At 37.7% G+C, this 12,487-nt stretch overlaps 2 protein-coding genes across 5 annotated transcripts in view; one reads left to right on the top strand and one right to left on the bottom strand.

Moving 5' to 3' along the window:
• Positions 1–12,487, top strand: part of LOC126765264 (piggyBac transposable element-derived protein 4-like) — a 102,126-nt gene that overhangs the window by 38,324 nt on the left and 51,315 nt on the right. The window contains exon 3 of one of the 4 annotated variants that reach the window (XR_007668324.1): positions 3,069–3,447. The exons of 2 other annotated variants lie outside the window; for them this stretch is intronic. The gene's annotated coding sequence lies outside the window, so the exon portion shown is untranslated. Of the gene's footprint in view, positions 1–1,948; positions 2,571–3,068; positions 3,448–12,487 lie in introns of those variants that run through there. One more of the 4 variants, XR_007668325.1, reaches the window with a different exon arrangement.
• LOC126765271 (uncharacterized) overlaps positions 1–12,487 on the bottom strand; it is a 49,509-nt gene that overhangs the window by 9,190 nt on the left and 27,832 nt on the right. The gene's annotated exons all lie outside the window — the stretch shown is intronic.

The raw sequence follows: 12,487 nt of genomic DNA, 5'->3' as shown, positions 1-12,487 counted from the left end.
TCTCTCGACGAACAAAAGCTAAACTCTATAAGTCGCTCATAATTCCCGTCCTGCTATATGGTGCAGAGGCTTGGGCGATGACAGCAACCGATGAGTCGACGTTACGAGTTTTCGAGAGAAAAATTCTGCGAAAGATTTATGGTCCTTTGCGCATTGGCCACGGCGAATATCGCATCCGGTGGAACGATGAGCTGTACGAGATATATGACGACATTGACATAGTTCAGCGAATTAAAAGACAGCGGCTACGCTGGCTAGGTCATGTTGTCCGGATGGATGAAAACACTCCAGCTCTGAAAGTATTCGACGCAGTACCCGCCGGGGGAAGCAGAGGAAGAGGAAGACCTCCACTCCGTTGGAAGGACCAAGTGGAGAAGGACCTGGCTTCGCTTGGAATATCCAATTAGCGCCACGCAGCGAAAAGAAGAAACGACTGGCGCGCTGTTGTTAACTCGGCTATAATCGCGTAAGCGGTGTCTATGCCAATTAAGAAGAAGAAGAAAAATTAACTCGCGAGAGCACATCCACACACGCAAGCACATACCACACTGGTCAAAAGGGTCATCGTCACAGTTTCGTCAATTTTCGTTTGGTTAGTCCTCGAAGTACGTCGCCGCTGTGATCCTCTCGCCTTTTCGATCGCCGTAAAGATCAATATAGTTCCGCCCATTTGTAACTTAAATAATCGAATTAAAATCAACTTGTGATTCCACAATTTTGTTGAAACTCGAATTAAAATTAACTCATAATTACCCCTTATTTTCCCTGTTTGTTAAAATTGGAAAATCGCAATTAAAAAAATCCAATTAAATCTTAAATCAACATTGAATTAGCCTTATAAATTAACCGGGTGTTTCATTTAAAGAAGTGGAAGTGGTAAGTGTCACCAGGGTAAAAGTGAAGTGGTACCCTAATCAAACATATACATATGCAAAAAAAAGAAACAATTTTGAAGAAAAAAATATATAACAAGTAAGGAAAGGCTAAGTTCGGGTGTCACCGAACATTTTATACTCTCGCATGATAAAGTGATAATCGAGATTTCATTATCCGCCATTTACATACTTTTCAAATACCGTATTTGTGTAAAGTTTTATTCCGCTATCATCATTGGTTCCTAATGTATATAGTATACAGAGAAGGCATCAGATGGAATTCAAAATAGCGTTATATTGTAAGAAGGCGTGGTTGTTAGTCGATTTCACCCACATTTCGTACATGTTAACAGGGTGTTAAGAAAATATTATATACCAAATTTCATTGAGATTGGTCTAGTAGTTCCTGAGATATTGTTTTTGGTCCATAAGTGGGCGACGCCACGCCCATTTTCAATTTAAAAAAAAAGCCAGGGTGCAGCTTCCTTCTGCCATTTCTTCAGTAAAATTTAGTGTTTCTGACGTTTTTTGTTAGTCGGTTAACGCATTTTTAGTGATTTTCAACATAATCTTTGTATGGCAGGTGGGCGTGGTTATTATCCGATTTCTTCCATTTTTGAACTGTATATGGAAATGCCTGAAGGAAACGACTCTGTAGACTTTGGTTGACATAGCTATAGTAGTTTCCGAGATATGTACAAAAAACTTAGTAGGGGCGGGGCCATGCCCACTTTTCCAAAAAAATTGCATCCAAATATGCCTCTTCCTATTGCGATCCTTCGTGTCAAATTTCACTTTAATATCTGTATTTATGGTTTAGTTATGACACTTTATAAGTTTTCGGTTTTCGCCCATTTGTTGGGCGTGGCAGTGGGCCGATTTTGCCCATCTTCCAACTGAACCTTCTTATGGAGCCAAGAAATACGTGTACCAAGTTTCATCATGATATCTCAATTTTTACTCAAGATACAGCTTGCACGGACGGACGGACGGACAGACAGACATCCGGATTTCGACTCTACTCGTCACCCTGATCACTTTGGTATATATAACCCTATATCTGACTATTTTAGTTTTAGGACTTACAAACAACCGTTATGTGAACAAAACTATAATACTTTCCTTAGCAACTTTGTTGCGAGAGTATAAAAACAACACGAAACAGTTCCGTGTTCTGGTTCCCAAATCAAAATAAAAAAAAAAAGTAAGGAAGGGCTAAGTTCGGGTGTCACCGAACATTTTATACTCTCGCATGGTAAAGTGATAATCGAGATTTCATAATACGTCATTTACATATTTTTCAAATACCGTATTTTTGTAAAGTTTTATTCCGCTATCATCATTGGTTCCTAATGTTTATACTCGTATTATACAGAGAAGGCATCAGATGGAATTCAAAATAGCTTTATATTGGAAGAAGGCGTGGTTGTGAACCGATTTCACCCATATTTCGTACATGTCATCAGGGTGTTAAGAAAATATTATATACCGAATGTCATTAAAATCGGTCTAGTAGCTTCTGAGATATGGTTCTTGGTCCATAAGTGGGCGGCGCCACGCCCATTTAAAATTTAAAAAAAAAGCCTGGGTGCAGCTTCCTTCTGCCACTTCTTCCGTAAAATTTAGTGTTTCTGACGTTTTTTGTTAGTCGGTTAACGCACTTTTAGTGATTTTCAACATAACCTTTGTATGGGAGGTGGGCGTGGTTATTATCCGATTTCTTCCATTTTTGAACTGAATATGGAAATGCCTGAAGAAAACGACTCTGTAGACTTTGGTTGACATAGCTATAGTAGTTTCCGAGATATGTACAAAAAACTTAGTAGGGGGCGGGGCCACGCCCACTTTTCCAAAACAATTGCGTCCAAATATGCCCCTCCCTAATGCGATCCTTTGTGCCAAATTTCACTTTAATATCTTTATTTATGGCTTAGTTATGACACTTTATAGGTTTTCGGTTTCCGCCATTTTGTGGGCGTGGCAGTGGGCCGATTTTGCCCATCTTCGAACTTAACCTTCTTATACGTGTACCAAGTTTCATCATGATATCTCAATTTTTACTCAAGTTACAGCTTGCACGGACGGACGGACGGACAGACGGACGGACGGACAGACAGACATCCGGATTTCGACTCTACTCGTCACCCTGATCACTTTGGTATATATGTATAACCCTATATCTGACTCTTTTAGTTTTAGGACTTACAAACAACCGTTATGTGAACAAAACTATAATACTCTCGTTAGCAACATTGTTGCGAGAGTATAAAAATACAAAACACATATAAATATATTTAGTACATACAGTACAGTACTCAAAACTAAAAAACCGGGCGCGAAATACAATTTATCATAAAAACATCCACACGGTGAGTTAATACCGGTATCAACGACACATATGCACAAGTATAAGAAAAACGCTGATAAAGCCAGTTCTGCCCTAATCAAATATCAAACACAAGACTTTGAACTCATACCACACCATACCCTAATGCAAGGCATGCATAGGCCGCATGATAAGCACTTGTTTACAACAAATAATAAAATTAGACTTTAGACCTAAGCAACAAAACATGAATATGTTATCAGTTTAACGAATAATATATAACCCATAGCATAATATAAAAACATGTTCATTAAGTATGTGAATTTCTAAGAATAAAGATCGTATTCTGCAAAAGAAAATATATATTTTTTAACCATTCATAAGTACATATATGAATTAACTGGAGCGAAGCTTAACATACATAGTATATGTATAAAATCTAATCTATGTGAAAAAACCTAATAAACTGTGGAATTAAACATTAATAAACCTGAAACAAAAAATTTAAAAAGAATAATAATAATAATAAAAATAAAAACCAAAAAAACCAACCAACAAAGGAAAGCCAACCAACGAAGGGAAATTTGCACCTACGGAACAAGGAAACAAAAGGAAAGGAAACAGAGGGGAATTAAATTGGACGCAGTGGCATATACTACCCTCCATATCTTAACCGTATATAAAGCCCTCAAAGACCATTGAATTGGCACAAAGTGAGTGTATCGACTCCATCTATTTTTTTAAATAATTTGTACTTATTTGCATATACATATGTATGTTGAAAGTTACAGCTTATCTTTCTAAAAAGTGTGTACTATCCTGTTCATTTTAATAGAACGGTTGCTACCAAACTGATTGAACTCACGGTTGATTTCCGGGAAACCGAAAACAGTTTGGTACATTACTTACGTACGTCCAAATGTATGTATGAACAGTATATAGTATAATATATAATTATATATATACTAGCATATACATATCTGATAAAAGGCACTCAATATCTATAAAAAAAAATTTCAAGTATTCACTTGACAACATTTTCCGGCAATACTCCTTATACTCAAACCGGTCTAAGCAGGATTGCACAAAAAGTAAGTTGGGGCAATTGCGAAAATTAAAAGAGAAAAGAAAAATAACAAAACCAAACATATCGGGTGATTTTTTAAGAGCTTGATAACTTTTTTTTTTAAAAAAAAACGCATAAAATTTGCAAAATCTCATCGGTTCTTTATTTGAAACGTTAGATTGGTTCATGACATTTACTTTTTGAAGATAATTTCATTTAAATGTTGACCGCGGCTGCGTCTTAGGTGGTCCATTCGGAAAGTCCAATTTTGGGCAACTTTTTCGAGCATTTCGGCCGGAATAGCCCGAATTTCTTCGGAAATGTTGTCTTCCAAAGCTGGAATAGTTGCTGGCTTATTTCTGTAGACTTTAGACTTGACGTAGCCCCACAAAAAATAGTCTAAAGGCGTTAAATCGCATGATCTTGGTGGCCAACTGCCCATGCATCCCGAAAAATGCACTGTTTGGTGTGGTTTGTACGCTGGTGGAATCATTGGACCGTATTTTTTCAAAGATGCTGTTGGACGCAACGTTACGGTGAATGGCGATCGCTATCGTTCGATGCTAACAAACTTTTTGTTGCCAAAAATGGAAGAACTGAACTTGGTTGACATGTGGTTTCAACAAGATGGCGCTACATGCCACACAGCTCGCGATTCTATGGCCATTTTGAGGGAAAACTTCGGAGAACAATTCATCTCAAGAAATGGAACCGTAAGTTGGCCACCAAGATCATGCGATTTAACGCCTTTAGACTATTTTTTGTGGGGCTACGTCAAGTCTAAAGTCTACAGAAATAAGCCAGCAACTATTCCAGCTTTGGAAGACAACATTTCCGAAGAAATTCGGGCTATTCCGGCCGAAATGCTCGAAAAAGTTGCCCAAAATTGGACTTTCCGAATGGACCACCTAAGACGCAGCCGCGGTCAACATTTAAATGAAATTATCTTCAAAAAGTAAATGTCATGAACCAATCTAACGTTTCAAATAAAGAACCGATGAGATTTTGCAAATTTTATGCGTTTTTTTTTAAAAAAAGTTATCAAGCTCTTAAAAAATCACCCGATACATATATGCACAATAGTCACTACTTACATATGTACATACCTATGTAAATTACATAACGAAACATAGTGGGAAACAAAATTAATGCAACATACACCCACACGTATGGATAAACAGCATTGTTAAAAATTTTACAAATTCATAAGTGTACAAAAGTGCATACCTGCACTTCACCGATTTTCTATTCCCGCGTTATCCGTTCGGCAGGATAATACACACATATATACGGCATACAGTTTGCCTATGCCGGTATATATAACGTACATAAGGCACAAAATTAAATTAAAATTTCACAACTTATCGAAAATAATTACAAAATTTCGAAAAAATAAACGGAGCGGTAAATGCAAAATTTTAATTTATTAAAAATTTTTAAATTTTGCTAATTAAAAACAAAGGAATATACGGTCAAAATAAAACAAAAAAAAGTTTAAGAATTGGTAGAAAAAAGCTAGTACATACATACGTATTGGCATTTTAAAGTGTTCACACACACATACACCTATTCTTTTTTTACACGGAATTGAAGTTACACGATTGAAAAAAACAATTTTTTTGTAAAAATTGTTTACTCTAGTACGGTTTCAAAATCACTGTCTTGCAATTATGTTTGCTTTTACCACACATAGCACCATTGCTGAAATGAACATACATAGTAGTAACTGGGAAATCCCCTTATTCGATAATATTATGTTCGGACCGACAATGAAAACATGTTTGGTTCTGGTTTTCGCACGAAAGCTTGTGTTTTCGCCCATGTAAAATCTGTCAAACGAAAACACAGTTTTCGCTGAAAACTACTTGAAAACTTAAACTCCATTTATTATAATCGGTGCCTGCTCTAGTTTAATCGATGTTTTTGGAAAACATATTTTACCGGCCCTAATTTGTCACTTGATATTTGTTTACATTCCATTCCATTCCATTCTCATATTAAGGGGATTCTCTTGCTCTTGCAAAACCTTGCAAGGTGCAGAAATTACAGAACTTTCCTCTTGGTGCAACGGTATAACAACAAACACACTCAGAAAATTATTTGCAATGGCTGTAAAATATGTCAGACCCAAACCCATGTCTATTTTCATGCCACATTGCTGAAATGAATATCTCCAGTGACGATACCGTCAGTTAATCACAAATAATTGCGCTTGTTATGAAGTAGCGACGAATAATTATGTAGCTATGTGAATATATTTTCTTTATTTCTATTAACATTTTTCTGTTCTTAATTCTGGATTAACAGATTTCTTTTGTTTTTTGCTTAATTATTAGCTTTATTTTGCTTAATTATTAGTAGTAGTATGAGAACAAATTATTCTCGAAGGTGTTCAGAAAGGTACAAAAACACTTCTGGCGCAAAATACCATTTTCGGGTGGGTCTTAAGTGGACTAGTTGCGGAACCAGTCACAACAATAACATCTCAAGTAGAGGAAATCTCAAAAGAGTACCTCAATACACAACTGAAGAAATTTTGGGAGTTAGAAGAACTCCCCCTCATATCAATCACAACCCCAGAAGATCGATATTGTGAAGATTTTACAAATCCACAACTACTCGATTAGATAATGGCCTATGCGTCATACAACTACCACGAAAGCCAGAATTTCCCCACACACTCGCCTTAAGCCACAGTCTTCCACAGGCATACGAGTCACTAGCACAAGTGACACAAGCGCTCAATACAGCAGGATTTCGTTGTAAAAGATAATTGCAAACCACCCTAATATTTTAAAGGACATACCTAAAGAACATCTATTAGACACTAATTTCCTTTAATTCGAAAAGGAATGCACAACAAAAACTTTGGGGATACAAAAGAATGCGATATCCCACTAGTTTTCATACACTAATGAGTCAATATCCGCACTACCAGCTATAACAAAGAGGCAAATTTTATCCTCGGTGGCAAAACTTTTCGACCCCGCAGGATGGCTTTCTCCAATTATGATACAAGCAGAAATTCTAATACAAGAATTGTGGTTAGACGGAACTGACTGGAATGAACAAGTGAAACCACTTCGTTTAGAAAAGTGGTCCCAGTTCGAGGGTAATCTGAATGATATCTCACAGATACAAATCCCACGATGGATAAATTATGCTCCAGAGCACCAAGTCGAACAACATGGCCTCTGTGATGCCTCTGAAAAGGCATATTTTGCCACCATCTATGTGCGCACACAATCCGACACAGCGACCACCAGTCAGCTACTAGTAGCCAAGGCAAAGGTGGCGCCGCTAAAAACAATAAGTCTGCAACGACTGAAACTATGTGGTGCGTTACTACTAGCCAAACTAGTATCCATGGTGCAAACGCATCTAAATATGACCAAATATAAATTGTATCTCTGGTCTGATTCCGAAATTGTATTAGCCTGGTTAGAAAAACCTCCACATGCATGGCAGACGTATGTATATTTCCACTCGAACGTCTCAAATCCTTGACCTAGTGGGATCAGCCAATTGGCGACATGTAGTCAGTGCTGACAATCCCGCCAATCTAGGTACAAGGGGGTGCAAGCCTCTGCACCTTGCAACCACCACTCTTTGGTGGAATGGTCCTCGATGGTTATCAGAATCTCCCGATTCTTGGCCACGATCGCCCATGCGCAACATAATTGGCCCAGGAAGTCGAAAAATCGACCCTTTTCACACGACATTGGATGATACTGACATCCTTGAGCGATTTTCAGCATACCCCCGAGCACTCAGAGTAATCGCTTATACATATGTTCAATTTCATCAAGCGACTCAAAATTGGAGTGAAGGGAGAACCCACGCTGTACTCCCAAGGCGATACATTGCCGCTACTAAGAGAATCGAAGCCGATTGACAAAAAGAGCTCACTCTTAGTACTAAATCCATTTATGGGTACGAAAGGTCTGCTTCGTGCTAATCGTCGGCTTGTCAACTCAAGCCTGACATATAATGAACGCCATCCTCTAATAATACCAGAGATGTCTCGACTTGCAACATTGCTATTCAAATATATACACATACTAATGTTGCATGCGGAACATCGCCTAATGCAACATATAATCCGCCAAGAGTTCTATATTCCCCGACTTAAGCCTCAAATAAAAAAGTGCATTTTCGTGTGCAATATCTGCACTATGCATAAACAGAAGATGACGACGCAGATTATGGCAGCACTTCCACCGGAACGGTGCAACTTCGCTCTGCCTTTCACTCTTGCAGGTGTCGATTTTGCTAGGCCTTTTCAGATAAAGGCGTCCATGCTAAGGTCTCCCACACTAATGAAAGGCTACGTGGCTGTCTTTGTCTTTTTACGACAAAAGCAGTGCACCTCGAGCTATGTACTAATCTAACACAAGAGGCTTTTCTCGCGGCATTTGCTCGCTTCGTCGGACGACGCGGCTTTCCTTCCAAACTTATGAGCGACAATGGAAAAACCTTTATCGGGGCTCAAAGAGCCACAGAAAAACAGTTTGTGAACTTTATTAAACAAGTTTCCCCTGAGGTTGTACATAAGTACGCTCCCCAAGGCATTTATTGGCAAATCATCCCCCCAAGAGCTCCTCATATGGGTGGTTTATAGGAATCAGCTGTGAAAAGCTTCAAATCCTACTTAAAGAAGGTAGCTGGAAACTACAAATTTAATTACGAAGAACTTACAACACTATTAATTCGCATTGAAGCCGTTCTCAATTCACGGCCACTAACAACACTCTCGCAAAATCCATCAGATCTCACAGCCCTAACTCCAGGGAACTTTCTCAAAGGAGCACCCATTCTGGCCACACCTGAGCCAGGCGTGAAGTCGCTACACTTATTAAAGCGATGGGAGAGAATTAAATTTCTCCATCATAATTTCAGCCGCAGATGGGAAGAAGACTATTTAAAGGACCTCCACAAGAAGTATCTATGGAAAACATCAGAAAATGCGCCAAATCTTGGAGATTGTGTACTTATTAACGATGATTGTCTCCCATCTACAGAATGGCGGCTTTGCCGCATAGAAAAGCTACATTACGGTTCCGACGATCACATACAAATCGTTGATCTGTGTACGCAAAACGGAACACTAACCCGACCGCTCGTGAAGCTGTGCTTTCTGCCAATCTCCGATGATCGCGAAACCGCAAACCGCAAATATCAAGCCGATGTTCCCGCGATACAATTATCTAATTAAATAAAACGTTAAAAAACGAGAAACACGCTAATGCCAACCGTTAAAAATAATATTCCGTAAGATTAACAAAGAAAACTAATCCCAATGGTCGATCAATACGATGGCCCATTCAAGCCACATATCGTGGCACGATTGCTCATATCTAATCATGACAGATTTATAATTAACAATCCCCTTTATACATAGTAGATTACCATGGACCTAGGTACACCAGTGTTAGCCACGCCAACCGTTCAGTCGGCTACCAGCGTGCACCGCACCGGCAACAGGCAATCGTTCATCACCGGTCTCGGACGGGCATCGTATAAGATGCCCCCTATGCCGGCCTCCACATCGCCTACAACACTGTGGAATATTTAGAGAAATGCAACCGTTACAACGATAGCAAGTGGCCCAGGCACATGGGCACTGTCTAAACTGCCTATCGCAGACGCATAGGCCTCAAGAGTGTGAGGCGAGGGGTCTATGCCAAATCTGCAACAGACCACATCACACGCTGCTTCTAAATTCTGCAACAGACCACATCACTCGCTGCTAAAAAATTCTAAATCCTTTTTTATACTAAAATTTTTTTAACTTTTTTTTTGTTTATGGTTGACTTGATTTCCTGCTTTTTAATTTAGGACGAAAGTTGGCTTTTAAGTTGGCAACTTGTGCAACTCAAGTGTAAATGTCATTTCAGTGTCAGTGTCTTTCACCGAATTTGGTATTGCTGTTCAGAAGAGTTTGCTAAACTTAGTTATTGCTAAACTAGAACCACTAGAACGACATTTACATCTGGCCAAAGCAACAATTTTAGACCCACGCTTTAATCGTATTCATTTTAGTTCAGCGCTAGCTGTTTCCACTGTAATAACCGCACTGTCAAAAGAAATACGTTTAGAAAATAGACGTAGAGGACAACTTTCGCCTGAACTCAGACCCACTCCCACTACCATAATTCCAAATTCAGAAAATTCTTCGCCGTCGTTGTGGTCCGGACATGAAAAAATTATGATAGATATTGCTGCAGCTTCAGCAAACTTTTTACTTTCAACTTCAACCAGTGATGGTATGCCTAGCGAACTAAAGCAATATCTAGATCAGCCTACAATACCCAGAAAAGAGAATCCTACAAAATTCTGATTTGATTCTCGTCATTTTACCACAGTCCTTTCCGACATAGCTCTAAAGTATTTGATATAGCCTGCGTCCTCGGCTTCCTCAGAGAGAGTGGCATCTGCTGTGAATCTCGCAGTACCCAATAACAGAAGTCGGCTTACAGCCGAGCACGTAAATCAAAGAGTTTTTCTTATGTATGTATCAGATAAATATTGGTTTGATTAATAAATAATTAATATTTTAATTGTTATTCTTGATTTATTAAAAATTATGTATATTGATTAGTATTTATCTAGTAATGTAAGATGATTAAAGTAGATGAGGCCAAATATTTTTTTTATATCATACCGATATATCGATATTTTTACATAAAAAAATTACCTACACAATATATATCGATACTTTATTCCATTTCCGATTTCACTAGTTGGTAATGTCACTTGTCACTTTTCTTTTTGAAGTTAACATCAGAAAATTTTTCAATTTCTGGGCAACACACAAATAAGGCGGGGATGGAAAGATTTCCAGTTTCCAGGCTGTTTTTCCAATTTTATTGAAAGCCTTTTTATTCAAATCATTTCGTTTAAAATTCTTCGATCATTTGAGAAGTATTTCCATATGAAAACGATTTGTGATTGACCAGACGCACAGGAAAAAGCGCAGAGTTATAAACAAACGCACCTGACGGAAGGGCCGCGTTCTTTAAGAATAAATTTGATGTCTTTGTATTATGAAATGCTTAGAAAATATGCCTCGTTTCCTCGAATCTTATTGGTTAATAATGGTACGTCTGCTCTTTTTTTCGCCTGCGCAAATATTTGATTTTTTACAAATGGCATATTGACTACGTACATATATTTGGGCTTCATGCGCAGGCAAGACAAAAGAGAATATTTGCGGTTCACAGATTATATAATTAAGCGTATTGAAGTGAAGAACAAAGTATATTAAAGTTTTTTAATACTGATTCAATTTCATTTGATTGTCACTATGGGAAATCATATTCATTGATCTTGATTGTCTTGTAAATACCAGATTATTTACAACTAAAAAAACATTTTTTTATATTTTTGTTAATTATTATTTCATGTTTGGTTATATAAAGTCGGCTGGGTATTCTAGTATATTATGCGGTAAATGTACAATATCACTGTTTTCCAAAGTAAAAAATATTAATATTTACGTTATTCAAAACATTCCTACTAAATACGCTCATTCCTAAATATAATATTAGTATAAAACTACTAAAATGATACAGTTGGTGCTGTACGAATTCTAAATATTTTAGTAAATACATTAATATGAATATATGTACCTAAGTACTTGTATATTGTAATTGTAACAACTTTAAAAACTTATCTAGCTTATTCTGCATCGTTATTACGCTCGCAGCTGACCCTCTACCGTTGACTGCTTCTCCTGCTTTACTATAGTACATGTACGAGTATTTACGCCATAGACTGCTTATGTGTCTGGTTTATGTAATTCTGTAATGTAAAGTAGTTGCTGCCATTGATATTTTTAAAAAATGTTTACTCTCGCGCTTCCTCGGATTGCAGGTACGGTTTATCTCTGGCACCTTTACGTAGCGCTAAGCCTAAATTAGACTTTTAGGCCATACCGCAATATGTTACTATTATATGTTACTATTATAGATTTTCAATAAACCAATTTTCACACCAGCTCTTATAAAGGTCTCTTATACCATATCGGGGGTAAAATTTAATGTCTCTGGCGTATTCAGTTATTGATTTATCGCGTTTTTAGTGGTTTTTACCAGTTCCGTTATATGGGCAGTGATAGGGGTTCTCTTCCGATTTAATCTATTTTCACACTGTCAGTAGAAGTTCTTATAAGATTTGTACTCAGCTAATTTGGTTGTTATGCCTTAAGTGGTTTAGGAG

This window comes from Bactrocera neohumeralis, unplaced genomic scaffold (genome assembly GCF_024586455.1).
Source record: "Bactrocera neohumeralis isolate Rockhampton unplaced genomic scaffold, APGP_CSIRO_Bneo_wtdbg2-racon-allhic-juicebox.fasta_v2 cluster10, whole genome shotgun sequence".
Taxonomy (NCBI): domain Eukaryota; kingdom Metazoa; phylum Arthropoda; class Insecta; order Diptera; family Tephritidae; genus Bactrocera; species Bactrocera neohumeralis.
Note: the sequence above shows the minus strand (reverse complement) of the source record. Positions and strands in the feature narration are given on the sequence as shown.